At 37.2% G+C, this 13,609-nt stretch overlaps 1 protein-coding gene across 2 annotated transcripts in view; it reads left to right on the plus strand.

Moving 5' to 3' along the window:
* The window catches only part of grm2b (glutamate receptor, metabotropic 2b), a 34,860-nt gene that overhangs the window by 9,467 nt on the left and 11,784 nt on the right, over window positions 1-13,609 (plus strand). The gene's annotated exons all lie outside the window — the stretch shown is intronic.

Here is a 13,609-nt window from a genome sequence, read left to right on the forward strand (position 1 = left end):
GGTTGATACAGGTGGGTTACTTTAATGCTTAAAACAGGTTGAGGCTGTTGATTATTAAATCTGTTACACAACACATATCCTTCTACATTTTGACTAGTTCACAACATCTGGACTAATATTTTATTTTTTATTTTTTTTGTTGCCCTTTGTCCTGGACCTGATATCAGTTGGCAATAGTTTAAAAAGTACTAGTTGTTTCCATCTGGTCTATTGGTTGCCCAGATCAGCTGAGGACATGTTAAGGGTGTGCCTCACCTCTCGCCCAATGACCAGCGATCGGTCACTGGACACCTCTATGACCTGTAAGAATAAGCAGGACTAGACAGTGGAATGATGGATGAAATGTTGTTTCTCACAGTTTCTTAAATGTAAAGACAGTTGGTTGCTATCCTCTCTGTTTTATTGTCTATTGGAAAGTTTGGGTGCTATCAGAAAATTTGGCTGCTCTCAACTCCCAGTTTTACCCAACTGGGAGTTGAGAGCAACATTGAACAAAAACCATATATATATATATATATATATATATATATATATACAGTATATTGGAGTATGATGTGTCACCTGATTTATTTAGTACATGCATTTTGTTTTATGTTTTTGTGACACTAGCGTGGTATAGTGGCGTTTTTATGTAAAGTTACCATACTGTGAGAATCTCATACCGTCCCATGGCTAATTGGCACCCAAAAAGGAAAGAGGAAGACGCTGCTTCCTGTCTGGGTTGTTTGCTGCAGCCACAGTGTGATTCATTGTTGGTTAAGTTCTTGTAAGAGTCTGCGTATTTAAAAGCCTGATCTCAGCAGGTTAAAGCTGAATTGAGACTCTGACAGGCTGAATAGAGGATACCCACCAGCATATTAGGCTCATTTAAAGCCTCCATTATTACAAACAGGACTTCCTCTCACACCTCTATGGATCTCTCACTCCTGTAATGTTTTTAAGCGATGTTTTAGCAAAAGACCAGCATGTTTTTTTGTTTTTCGGTGCATATCTCTGTGTGAATGGCTTTTCAACAAGCAGAGACTCCAAAGGAAACTCTCAGCTTTTGTGAGTTTTCTCCTTTTCTCTTGTATCTGAATACATACCTCTTCTGCCTCTATTTGAAGAGACTTTTTTGTTTGGCTTTCCCTTCCTGGCATTAAAATGGACGGAGCTGTGAGAGAACGGCTTGAAGCCCATAGTTGTTTTGTTTTTTCTTTTTTCCTTTAGAGGTCACTGGTTTACACAGTCTCTTTTTTGTCCCAGTGAAGCACTTTGTGAAGATGAAGGGCATTATAAAAGTGAGGAGGACGAGTGCCAGGGGCCATCCTGGGGAACGTTGAGAAGAGCAGCTTTTCCCATCTGTGGGGTTGCTCCTCTGTTGGCTGGCAGGGATGTGTCCACCTGCCTGTGACAGGGCCAAAGATGAGCCGCGGCAGCAGTGGTGGGAGACAAGCTTCCCATTGCCCACAAAGGGATCAGCTCATAATTAGCCCAGCAAATTTTTTTTTTTGGAAGCTTTCATGGCCCTCTTACTCATCCTAATGCATTTTGCCATCCTTGTTATTTCTTCTCTGTGTTCAAGTTCTTCGAAGTAGTTTTAATTGCCATCAGGGATGTTCACTATATAAATCAGCCGAGCGTGATGACTCAGACTCTTTAGCTGCCCACACGCTTTACAGCCACGAATTTAAAACCAGAAAAATAATGTGAGGAAGAACAATGAAATAATTTTTCAGCTACAATTCTAACACGCTTCCAGGACTGATAAAAATGAATATGAGAGATGAGCCTTGAAATCCACATGTGGTTTCTTTGCCTCAGGAGCTACACAACAATCAGAGCAAAATGGCTCAGAGTCGTAGGTCAGTTTTTTCTGGACGTAAACTCACTTTACTCACAATGAACTCACAACGAAAAATAACACATCTTGTGGCATTAATCCGTGAAAAGCAACAAATCTTTTTAATTGTATGCAGTGTTTTGCAGCTATACACTGCTTGAGCTTTATGTGCACCAACCTTAAATGTCTTTTACTCAGATTTTATGGAATAGACTAACACAAAGTTGGAAATGTTTCTAAAACAAACTTTTTTTTTTTTTTTTACAAATAAAGATGCGCAAAGTGCTACATCTTTATTCAACCTCTTTTACTGTGACGCTACTAAATCAAAAGTAAATGCTCAACGGAGTCACATTTAATTAAATCTCTGCGAAGGTTCAGAGGTCAGGGATCCACAGGGTTAAAGTAGGATCGATTATGAAAACAATATCAAACAATCTCACAAAACACTGTTCAATCCATCATTCAAAAATGAAAGCACTATGACACAACTGCAAACCCACCAAGATGTGACCGTCTACTGAAACTAACAGCCCAGGAAATGAGAGCATTAATCAAAAAACAGACAAGAATGGCAAGAAACTGACGAGATCCGCAGATATTCTTTCGTAATGAAAAATGTGAAAACCACATTTCGTTTTACTTCTACTAACGTGCCACTTTGTGTTGGTATTTCACATAAAGTCCTGATAAAATACATACAGAGTGCGCTTGTGAAGTGGAACCATGTAGACGTTTCAAGGCATAACGAAAACCATCGCCAGGCACGGTAGTTAAACTTAGTCTGTGTGAATCATAGCAGCCCGAGTGGAACGAGCAAAAACACCGGAAAAATCCTGAAAGAAAATTAGACAAACCCTGTCATACCTCTGTTAAACCTGCTGGGAAACTTCTCAATAATTTGAGGTTATAACACCTGTCCTGCTGTGTATTTGAAGTTTAATATTTTTGGTTTGCTGTGCTTTATTAGCTCCGCTGGAGTGCGGTGGGGGAGGAGAGGCTCTGTCTTTATTGAGTTTCTGCCTCCACAGAGTTTTTACAGATGGGAAGAAAAAATCTTGCTTTGGTGTTGACTTCAAAAAGCTCTTGTTTACCATGCGACGCTCTCCTTGAAACTGTTATGTAGCCGCATTCGGAGAGCACATCGCCGCTCTCTAATTATCGCATCCGAATGTCATTCAGCATCAGGGAAAGCTCTGTAATGACTGCAAGGTTGTTTGGAGTCACACGATTATTATCATATTGTACTGGAAGCTTATCTGTGTCGGGATGCACTTCAGTTCATTTTATCTGTCTTAGAGCTGTTGTTCTCAATATCACAGGTCAGCCTACATTCACAGCCTGCAGCTGTTATTTAGAAGGCATTACATATGTGGAAAGAGTTCTACATTTTACTGCTGAATTAATATATAGTGTCTTTGAACAACGCTTTAGGCAAGAAGCAGCATTTTAGAGCTTTAAGCTGACAACGCTGAACTGTATCCATATAGTCTTGAGAACCACTTGAAAAGGTTGCTGTTGTTATGAGTTTTGTTTTGCTGGTGGGAGGAAATAATAGACGTAGGTTTATTGTGAAGAATTTCTTGTTCCTGAAATAGTCTCTGCAAGCCAGTTGGCATCGGCTCCTATCTCCCAGTGCATTGCCAGTAACACAGACACTAATATCAGGCTCTCATCAGACAGCTGTGACCCACAGACATGGACGCACCAAGTATATGGTCCAATCTGAACAGTCCTTATTCTCAACTCTGCTAGTAAAGTTCCCCATATTAAAAACATTTTCAAGATTTTGTTGTTTTTTTTTTTGCTGCTTTGTTATTAACGTTAAGCAAGGTGTCTTTGAATTATATTATTTTTTGAATGTTATAAATATTTATTTAAAATTATGTGCCGCAGCAACTGACATACATATTTAATGCATGATTCACTGTGTAAAACATGTTTTATGTCTTATTCAAGATGATTATACACCTCCATACTTCATTCCCAGTAAAAACAAACAAACAAACAAACAAAACAAACCATTGTCTATGTCATTTTGCACAATAAGGGACTCTCAAGAATCTGGCAATTAAAGACCAGCTAGATAAAACTACTCTGGACTTTTGCAACTTGGTGCAATAAGATGTAAAATCTGGAGCATTTCAGGGTAATAATGGCAGCAAAGAATGGTGTTCAGATGACACCATCATGTGAGGTGGATAATAAAAAGATTGTTACCAAGGAAACCAAAGTATGGATTCCGCTCCGGCAGCCAAGTGTCAGCTATTAGACGATTGGCAGTTTTCAAAGCGCATCCTTAAAATCACTCCCAAGCAGTGGAAGTCAAAGAACAGCAAATGTACACTTGATCCCAGATGTTTACATACACTGTATGGAAGAAAAAAAAACATTCTTCTATGTTATGTCAGATAGGATTAACAAAATAATTTCTAATTGCTCTTGACCCCTTGGAAGATCAATTTGCTCCCAATGCTGGCATCATGAAGAACAAAATGTTTATCCTTTTTGTGAGGCACACCAGTCCCTCCTGCCACAAAATATTCTAAAATATATAAGTAAATTTATGCTAGTCAGCTTACTATTTTCATAGAACTGGCATGTTTCACGTGTATTTCTGGGTCTCTGGTGAGCCTCACATGCACACCCTGCTGCGGTTGCAGTTGAAGACATCTAATGTTGCTACAGCAGAGATCAAACTGACAGGGACCCCAGGGGCATGCGGTGGACTCGCCACGTTAAATGAAAAATAAAGACACATGACATATGAGTAAGAGACTTCCAGAGGTTGCATCTGTGTCTCAGTTTTCCATAGTGCTTCTGCAGAAACACTAAACTGGGATCCCATTCCCCTGATCTTACCATTAAGTTACCCAAATATGTTTTTTTTTTTTTTTGGCCTAAAGCAAAGTGCAGTGGCTCATTTGCTCTTGTTATTGATGGACTATCAGTAACCTTTACAGTTCCGCTGTGAGGACTCATTTTTAACTGTAGTATAGGTCTGATTAAGGCCTTTTGGTGCTGAAACTGGGGAAAAACAAGCTCTTACTGAGATTTATTTTGTATTTTGTTTTACATACCTTACAAAAGAAAACCACGTTTCTATCATTTTAGCTAATTTTGTACACAGATGCTTGTTGAAAATTTAGACAGGAAAACATATGATAGTGTCATTAATTATAAATTACAGGATACATACTTAATATTGATTGTGTGTGCACTTTGTTGAATATGTGGCTGTGGCAGAAGATTGTTAAAAACAACCTCGATGAGAGTCATTCCTGGGTGATCAAAATCAAAGAGAAAAGACTTTGTACAGGCTTTCATCTTGACTTATTGCTTCAGTAATCAGACTCTCTGTATTCAATATTGGTCTCCGTATTTTAGCGGCTTCTCCCTGCATATAAAAGCAGGGACTCTGATATTGCTGAGAGACTCTGGCTGGACAAAGGGAACACTGCAGAGCGAGAGTCATACAGCTTCTCTAATGAACCTTCTGAATAATGGAACCAAAACAAGACATCAACTTTATAGACTGTGGTAAAAATAATTACAATAGTATAACATTCTGTTTTAATAAGGTCATCATTAATATTTTTTAAAACGTTTCCAAATGCAGTCTGTTTTGCAAAACGAAAACACTCTCTGGAAAGCGTACAATCATCTACTTTGGCACGTCTTCATTATCATGAATCCCAGAGTATACATTTTTTTTAAGAAACGATGTAGTGCAATCAGGTTCTCCTGAGCAAGTATTGTGGCTGCTGCTTTGCGACTGAGAATAGGGGGGGAAATACTGAATGAGGACGAACAGACGGCTGCTGTCACACACTTCAGTGCCGTCCTGAAAGGTGTGCTGTCAGGCTTTTCCAAGAATATACTGAGGGAGACCTTCCAGAAAAACCCAGCAAGAGAAAACCACCTCATGATGCAAATATGACTGCCTGACTGACAGAGAGCTGCTCATAGTTTAACTCTCAATATGTAGATACATAAATAGATAGGTGAATTAAATGAATGAATCTTAGTGAGAATCTAAGTTTTAAAAATAGATTTAATATCAGCTTCGTACACAATAATTACTGTGTCACAACAACATGTATAATAATAATAATAATAATAATAATAATAATAATAACATATTACCTTCAAAAGTATCAACAGTGCAAGGAGATTAAAAGCAAGTAAAATGCATTTTTATTTAATAATGCACAGATGTAATTAAATAAAATATAAAAAAAAAACCATAAATATATATGAAGCACAGATATAACTTAATTTAGAAGCATGGAACAGTCTGCTTAAAAAGAAATGTCTTTAAAGAGGTGTTAGAAGGATGAAATTGCATCTGTCAATATGATCCCTGCGGGGAGATTATTCCAGAGAGCCAGTGGAAAAAACCGATTCATAGCTGTAATTTGCATACCTAAATACATCATATTTCCTCCATTTACCCCCCTTCAGGAGCTTGGAGCAGACCTGCATTTTTTGCAGTTTATTGTTTCGGGCAGGTTTAGGGTCTGCACACTCAGGCAGACCCCAAACTTAGGCACAAGGTTAATTAATGTCAGTATTTTTAGACAAAAATAATTCAGTTTTTGTTTAATTTAAAACTTTGTTTTGCTTGTTTTGATTTTTGTGTAATGAAGTACAAAAGTTTGGCTTTATGTCCAAAAGCTGGTCACATTAACTACGATGCTTAAGAGAATAATTTCATACTTATTTCACACTGACAGAGTACCTTACTCAGGGGTTCCATTGTCACAGGTACAGAAACTGACAGGAATACTAAATACAGACAATTTTGCTGTCACACTGGTGAAGATGCTTAAAATTTGCCAACATAAAAACACTTCCTTTTGCATCAGGATAATCGTGCATCACTTGTTTTAGAAAAATCCAACTTATAACTTCAGTACATGCATTCAGCGAAGACAAAAAACTACATTTAAGATATTTTTTAACAAGGTCACAAGTTACAATGTTCCTGTGACTTTGTGCTACTCGTTTTTTGCAAGTAGGACAGCACTTAGTCTTCTCCTATTACATTTCACAAGTTTGGAGAGCCAGGTATTTTTGATCATTCCTCTTTGCACAACATTGTGCAAAGAGGAATCATAGACATTTTAAATACGCTTATTAAAAATGTCTATGATCCAGCTTTTAGTTCATGTATTCATCTTCAGTCAGTTAACTAGAGTCCTGGCTTTTCTTTTTTGCTCTCTTCTCTCCTGCTCACGGCACAATTTTTGTTTTTTTTTAATATGATTTTTAGCTCTGTAATCTGAGTTGGCCATGGAAAACTGCTGAGTTTGTATCTGGTGAACCATTTCTACGTTAATTTGACCAAGTGTGTTAAGTTGACTTTGTGTTTTGGATTGTTATCCAACTAAAAGACTCCATTTACAGTTTTCTGATGGAGTGAACTTGGTATTTATTTTATATCTGATGGTTTTCATGATGAGTTCATGATTATTTAGAGTCTAACAAGGTTCTCTGGGTTTTTGGAAGAATAGTAAGGCACTCCACCATACTAAACAGCTGGCATAAGGAGCTGTTCCATGTATTTATCCTTTGTTCATGGCATGTAGAAAGTGTGTAATGGTTGCTATGGATATCATTTGACCTCCAAGATTCTACTCTTTGCTTTTCCAGCACTGAGCTTTAGAGAGATGTCTTGTTTTCTACCATCCAACCATCTTCTTCCCTGTGCCTCATGGCAAGATAAAAGTGGAGCTGACCGAAGGCCGGTAACCACAGAAACAGGTTGTATTGCTTGGAGTTCCTAAAAATTGTGAATTATACACACAGTAAAAAAAAAAAAATCCGTAAAAAAACAGGAAAATGTACTGGTAATTTTCTGCCAGTACATTTTCTGTTTTTTTACGGAATTTCCAGCTGAATTTTTTCCGTAATTTAACAGATTTTTTCCCCCGTAATTTAACAGCTTTTATATGTTAAATTTTTAACATAGAAAACAACCAGGTCATGTAGCGGTTCCATTGACACTGGGAAATGTCGCCTCAAGTGGTGGTGGTGGGCCATAATTTAACAGTTTGTATATGTTAAATTACGGGGGGAAAAAACTGTTAAATTACAGAAAAATTACACTGGAAATTCCATAAAAAACCAGAAAATGTATTGGCAGAAAATTACGAGGACAATTTCCCTGCTTTTTTACAAAAAAATTTGAAATAAAATACTGTTAAATTACGGGAAACTTCCGACGGAAATTCTGCAAAAAAAACAAACAAACTGGAAAATATCCTGGCAGAGAATTACCAGGACATTTTCTGTATTTTTTATTTATTTTTTTATTTTTTTCAAAATTTCCATCAAAATATTTTCCATAATTTAACAGTTTTTTGTATAAATTTATCAATATTTTGTTAACCCAAAACTGAAATTCTCTGTCTTTTTACTCTTTTGTGATATATTCACAAACTTTTTTTTTTAAACTTTGGACATTTACAAATACTTTTGTCTTCCAAACCATTGAAGTCTGTATTCTATACCATATATTAATTATAGTGTAAAATATATTAAAGTTAATGTATTTAATATATTCTTAACATAATTTTGAAACAAAACTAAATTCTAAGTCCACAGTAAATGTAGTTGTAGAACACAAAACACTTAGATTGAAAGTAGCTCATCATGCAAAGTGATGTAAAAATGAAACCATTCTACAATCAATTTGCAGACTTTATTTTGCAATTTAAGACCATAAATTGACGTCATCTAGTCTTTATAACTAACCTTTGCTATTATATATTTAAGAGTTAAACATATTCTTGAGCTTGCTAATTATCTTCTGCACGTCACAACTAATTTATTGCATTTTACTATACAAATTTCAACGTATAAATTAAATGTAAAGCAATCTTGACTAGTCTTTGTAGTCAAACAGTTTTGTTGATTACTATAAGATGGAACATACAAAAAATTGCTTTGGAACATGAAAATAATAGTTGTAAACAGGACCAACATACTTCAAAATAAATGCCAAAAAATAAATGAAATACAGGTATAAATATTTAGTTAAAAATCAAATGCTACATAAATCCAGCCTAATGCCAACGACAGTGGAAGACACTGTATTCATGAGTGTGTGCTCTCATTACCTCTAGTCGCTGTGAACATAAAACAAAACAGTTTATTTTATGTTTATGTTCTGCAAAAAAATGGTTAATCCAACTCTTAGGTCCAGTTACCAAGAGCTTGAAATGTTCTGTGACCAGTTCTTGTGCTTCGCAAAGGTTCTTGGTGCACCAGGTTTGATGAGATGATCAATCACGTTTAAACTTCAAAAGGCTCAAATTTTCCATGGATTCCCAGTCATTCAGTTCATTAAGGGACTTGAACCATCTGGTTGGAATGCAAAGCTGCAAACCTTCGTCTGCGTCATGTCAGTCGGCCTCATTCAGGGTTTGAGCCCAGAAAATCTGTAAACTAAGAGAATGGATACTCAAATTTAACACAGAAACACTTCATGTTATGAACATACTTTTTACGAAACGCTTCTAAATTACATTACAGCAGCATATCACCTTTCTCATCAGTGTCTCACCAATTGCTAATACCTCTTTCACAAACAACAACGTTGAGTAATTTTGATTAAAAAAATCTACACTAGGAGTGTCAATTGCAGATTTCTGGCCAATCTTTAAAAATTTGACTTGTCAATTCTGATTTTGGCCAATACTGATTGTCTTGTCTGAATATTGCTAAATGCAGAAAACGTCAGTGGGTTGGCAACAGTGGGGTGACTATTGCTAACTGCAAACATGGAGACATGACCTGGTGGGCCGGTCTATCAGTCAAACGTCTCTTAACAGGAGAGGAAAGCGGTTGATGTTTAGATCTTTGCTGAGGTAGATAAGATCAGTGGATGAAATCACTTTTACATGTATTGGCGGATCACCAATCTTCAAAATTAAGGATTTGGGGAAGATTTATTGGTGCACCCCTAACATACACAATACACAAATATTTTCTTTTGAAAATAAAAACATACACTGATTTTTTGCATATTTGTTAAAATAAAGTCACCCTGTCAGGATTTAATGTCACGAGACGTATAATTTGTGAAAATAAAAACTCCTCCATTTCCCCTGAGCTACCATTTCCATCTGAAGAAATCCATCACTCCCAACCAAAACCAACCAATCAGAGACAGGAGGATAGTCTTAGCGCTGTCAATCAACCTCTTCATGCTGTCAATCAACTAAACATTACAGGAAAACCGTTTATCCACTGTTATCGGTGTCCATGCTAACTAGAAAGACACTTAACAAAACATTATGCCTATGTTATTGTAGAAAACACCACATATTTCTTAATTTAAACTAAAGGTTTAACAGGTTGAGTAAAACAAAAACAAATGTACACACCTATTTTAAAGATGCCTAGTTGCTTTCCAGGAAAAGTTCAGGAGTGTCTGGATGCAGCTGTTGAGGAGAGGAAACAAAATAACCATATAAGGAGAAAGAAATATTAACACCAAAACATGCAAGTCTTCCAATAATTAAATCAATTAGTTTTTTTGGTTTGTTTTTTTTTTATAATAAAATGAAATAATTTGTTCTGACAACAAATTTAGAACAGTACTATTTATATAGTTTTTAAGCTAAGCTACAATAACCAATAATGAGTTTGCAAGTAGGCTGTCTTTACTTGTGCATGTCTGATGCAAAGGCTTTCTAACATCTTTCTCATGTCACGACTCTGAAGACCGAAGGAAGTTGTCAGCAGGCTTAATGACAATTAAAAGGGTAAAACTGAAATCCAGACAAAAAATACAGTACATATGTGATCATATGCAGCATAAAATACACTACATTCAATTTCTACCGATCATCACACCTATATGCGTACATCTAGGCTACCAATTGCGCACCTGATAACCTCGCGATAACCTCGCATCTAATTAACATAAACATACTCTACCTTAAAACAACACATTAGAGCGCTATCGCTAGACAGAAACAATGTTACAAAGTTACAAACTTAATACATACCGGCAATGCAACCATACATGAAAGAGTTCAACAGTTATTTACACTTACGGACACTAACGGTGTCTATTTCTACCGTTTAATAAAGTTTTGTTTCGAATAACAAAAAACTTACTACGTTGTAGTTGAAAATAACATGAAAGGACAGGCTTTCTCCCTTTTTTCTTGTATACGTACTAAAAACAACATTTATAACTTCAAAACAGAACATAGGCATTTCAGTAAAAACTCCCAATTGGATTTTTTTTTTTTGCAAACGTCACTTTTATTTACTCTCAGTGATGTTTGTTCCTATTTCAGAAATATGAAAATTAGCTATCTGTATGTACAATCCACTAACTTACAATTTATATGAGGCAAGAAGCTTCTGACCCATTGTAACGGTTTATCAACATAACCTAATCTCAACATGCCTGATTACAACACCAAACAAGCAACAAATTTAACGCTGACTGAAACACGAGCCGTCCCCACCCCAGTCTTACCGTCGTTTCCCGCAAAAACGTGAAGAAAGTGACAACCTTGTTTGAGCTTTCACAGTGTCCGTAGTTCCCTACGCGCGTGCTTTCTCAGTGCTCATCACGAGCACTGGCGTATTTTGCCGCGTGGGCGGGGCGGAGCGGCAAGAAGACGCAGGGGGAACCGTATCTGATGGAGAAATGCGGATTGACGTAACACCGGCGCTGAGGTTGGAGACGAGCATGACGCAGCGATGGGCGAAACAGCGGAGGCGGAGTCTTCCAGCTTGAACTTGGGCTTTTAGCTTCATTTCTACCAGGTTTTTCTAATTGCTGCTGCCGCTAGTTTAAAGGAGCAGAGCAGGCGAGGGGGTACTCTGTGGGGTGGGAACTCGACTGGTGACTGCAGCTCCAGGGTGGAGCTTCTGGTTACACAGTGTATGTGTTTGATGAGGAAATGATGTTGTAACATGACATGCAGCTCAAAAAGTTGATTTTGCATAATTACTGCAGTCCGATTTTTTAAAATGGAAATAATAACAATAACGTGTGACTGAGTCTCTCCAGAGACAAAAACTGACATCCTTCTCATGTTCGTCTGACTCAATTGCTAAAGTTCATTTAATAAGCCGATGACATTTAAGGAGAGCTCCTCGGCAAATACATGAGATCGCTGTTAATTTAAAATTAGTGGCCTAACTGATTGACATTCCAATATAGGTTGTTAAATAACAAGCAAAGGGAATTAATCATACACAAAAAAAGTGATTCTGCTGTAAATAGACTATAATGTGATGGCAGAATGAGTGAGCTGAATGGCACTCAGTGTGAGTGTAGACGCTTCCAATTAGATCTGTGGGGAAGCCTTGTTTGGAAAACCTCCAGGCATACAATGATGCTTGAGGGAGGAAACAGCCATATTGAAGCCCATGGGTTCTCACTAATCACTACTGTGTCTCCTGAGGTATGCTGCAGAATGACAAGTTTTTACTGACTCCCTGTCATGCCTCCACAATGCTCTGCGAGAAAGTAATTGCAGACATTTCTTGTTTCAACCGTGCATGACAATTATTTCAGCAGGTTCTTGTTTAACATGGATTGCACACTGAGGTTTCAGAAAAGGATTTGTTATTCACCCGGGTGGCCACAGTGCCAACAAACTCACAAGAAAATCAGTATATTAGTCTGGGTAGAAGGATGCAAAGGTATTTCAAGATAACACTACTTGATTTGAAAAAACAAAAGCTGTATAGGAAAATGTACTCTCACAAAATCCTTATGTGTGAACAGTTGCTTATATTAACACCCAATGAAGGCATTTTGTGATTCTGCGACCTCGTTCAAAACCGACATTTCCTGACATAGAAAAAAGTTTGAGATAAAAAAAAAACAAAAACACATAGTCACCGCTGAATTTTAAAAGGTGTACTGCTCCAAATATAGTATGCTCACTGTTAAATGAACACTTTTCAATTAAAATTTAGAATTGAGTCTTCTTGACTGAACACTTGGCACCAGTTCTAATGAAACCATCTGAAATCAAAAAACAGACATGATCTCATTTGGTTTGTGTAGCTAAAGCCGTAGTTTCTACAGAGATAACGTAGGATCAAATGAATGGCGTATCACAAAGTGATCAGTGAGGAAAAGGCTACAAAGAAAACTCAACAGCATTTACATACGTTGGCATAATAAAAGACGGATGATTGGACAAAATATGGCACAAATGTGACATGACATAAATTGTGTTTTTACAAATTTGATGAAAAGTGAAAGAGGCTGCAGAGATGGCAACAGCAACACTCAATGAGCTGCAGGGCTTTTCAAAAAAAGTACTTGTCTTGTTCTAAATTTGATAAAAGAAACGATAAGAATGACAAGAGAGTGCTACATGCATGCAATGTTAGCAGATACTGTAATTTGTTGTACTAAATAAGAAAAATCTGTTTTTGTCATGAAGTTGAGGTGAGGTGGTGAGAAAGAAATGCTGGCAGGACCCAGGTTGTACAGAAGATGATGAATTTAATGATGAACTCAGCTCGAACAGTCCAAACAAGTAGGCAGCACAGTGAAAGGTAACAGAGCTAACACTGGTAGCAAACGACTGAAGCACGAGAGCTGACGCCGACACAGGACTTAAGCCAGTTCTACTGTGACAACTACACAAACACTTAGGACTACACAGTTCTACTTAGATGACTGAACGACTGCAATCTGACTTGCGACAAACGACCAGGATCCAACAAGGATCAGACAACAGGCGGGCTTAAATACACAGAGGGTAATCAGGGAACTAGACACAGCTGGGAACA

This window comes from Poecilia reticulata, chromosome 5 (genome assembly GCF_904066995.2).
Source record: "Poecilia reticulata chromosome 5, P_reticulata-male-v2, whole genome shotgun sequence".
Taxonomy (NCBI): Eukaryota; Metazoa; Chordata; class Actinopteri; order Cyprinodontiformes; family Poeciliidae; genus Poecilia; species Poecilia reticulata.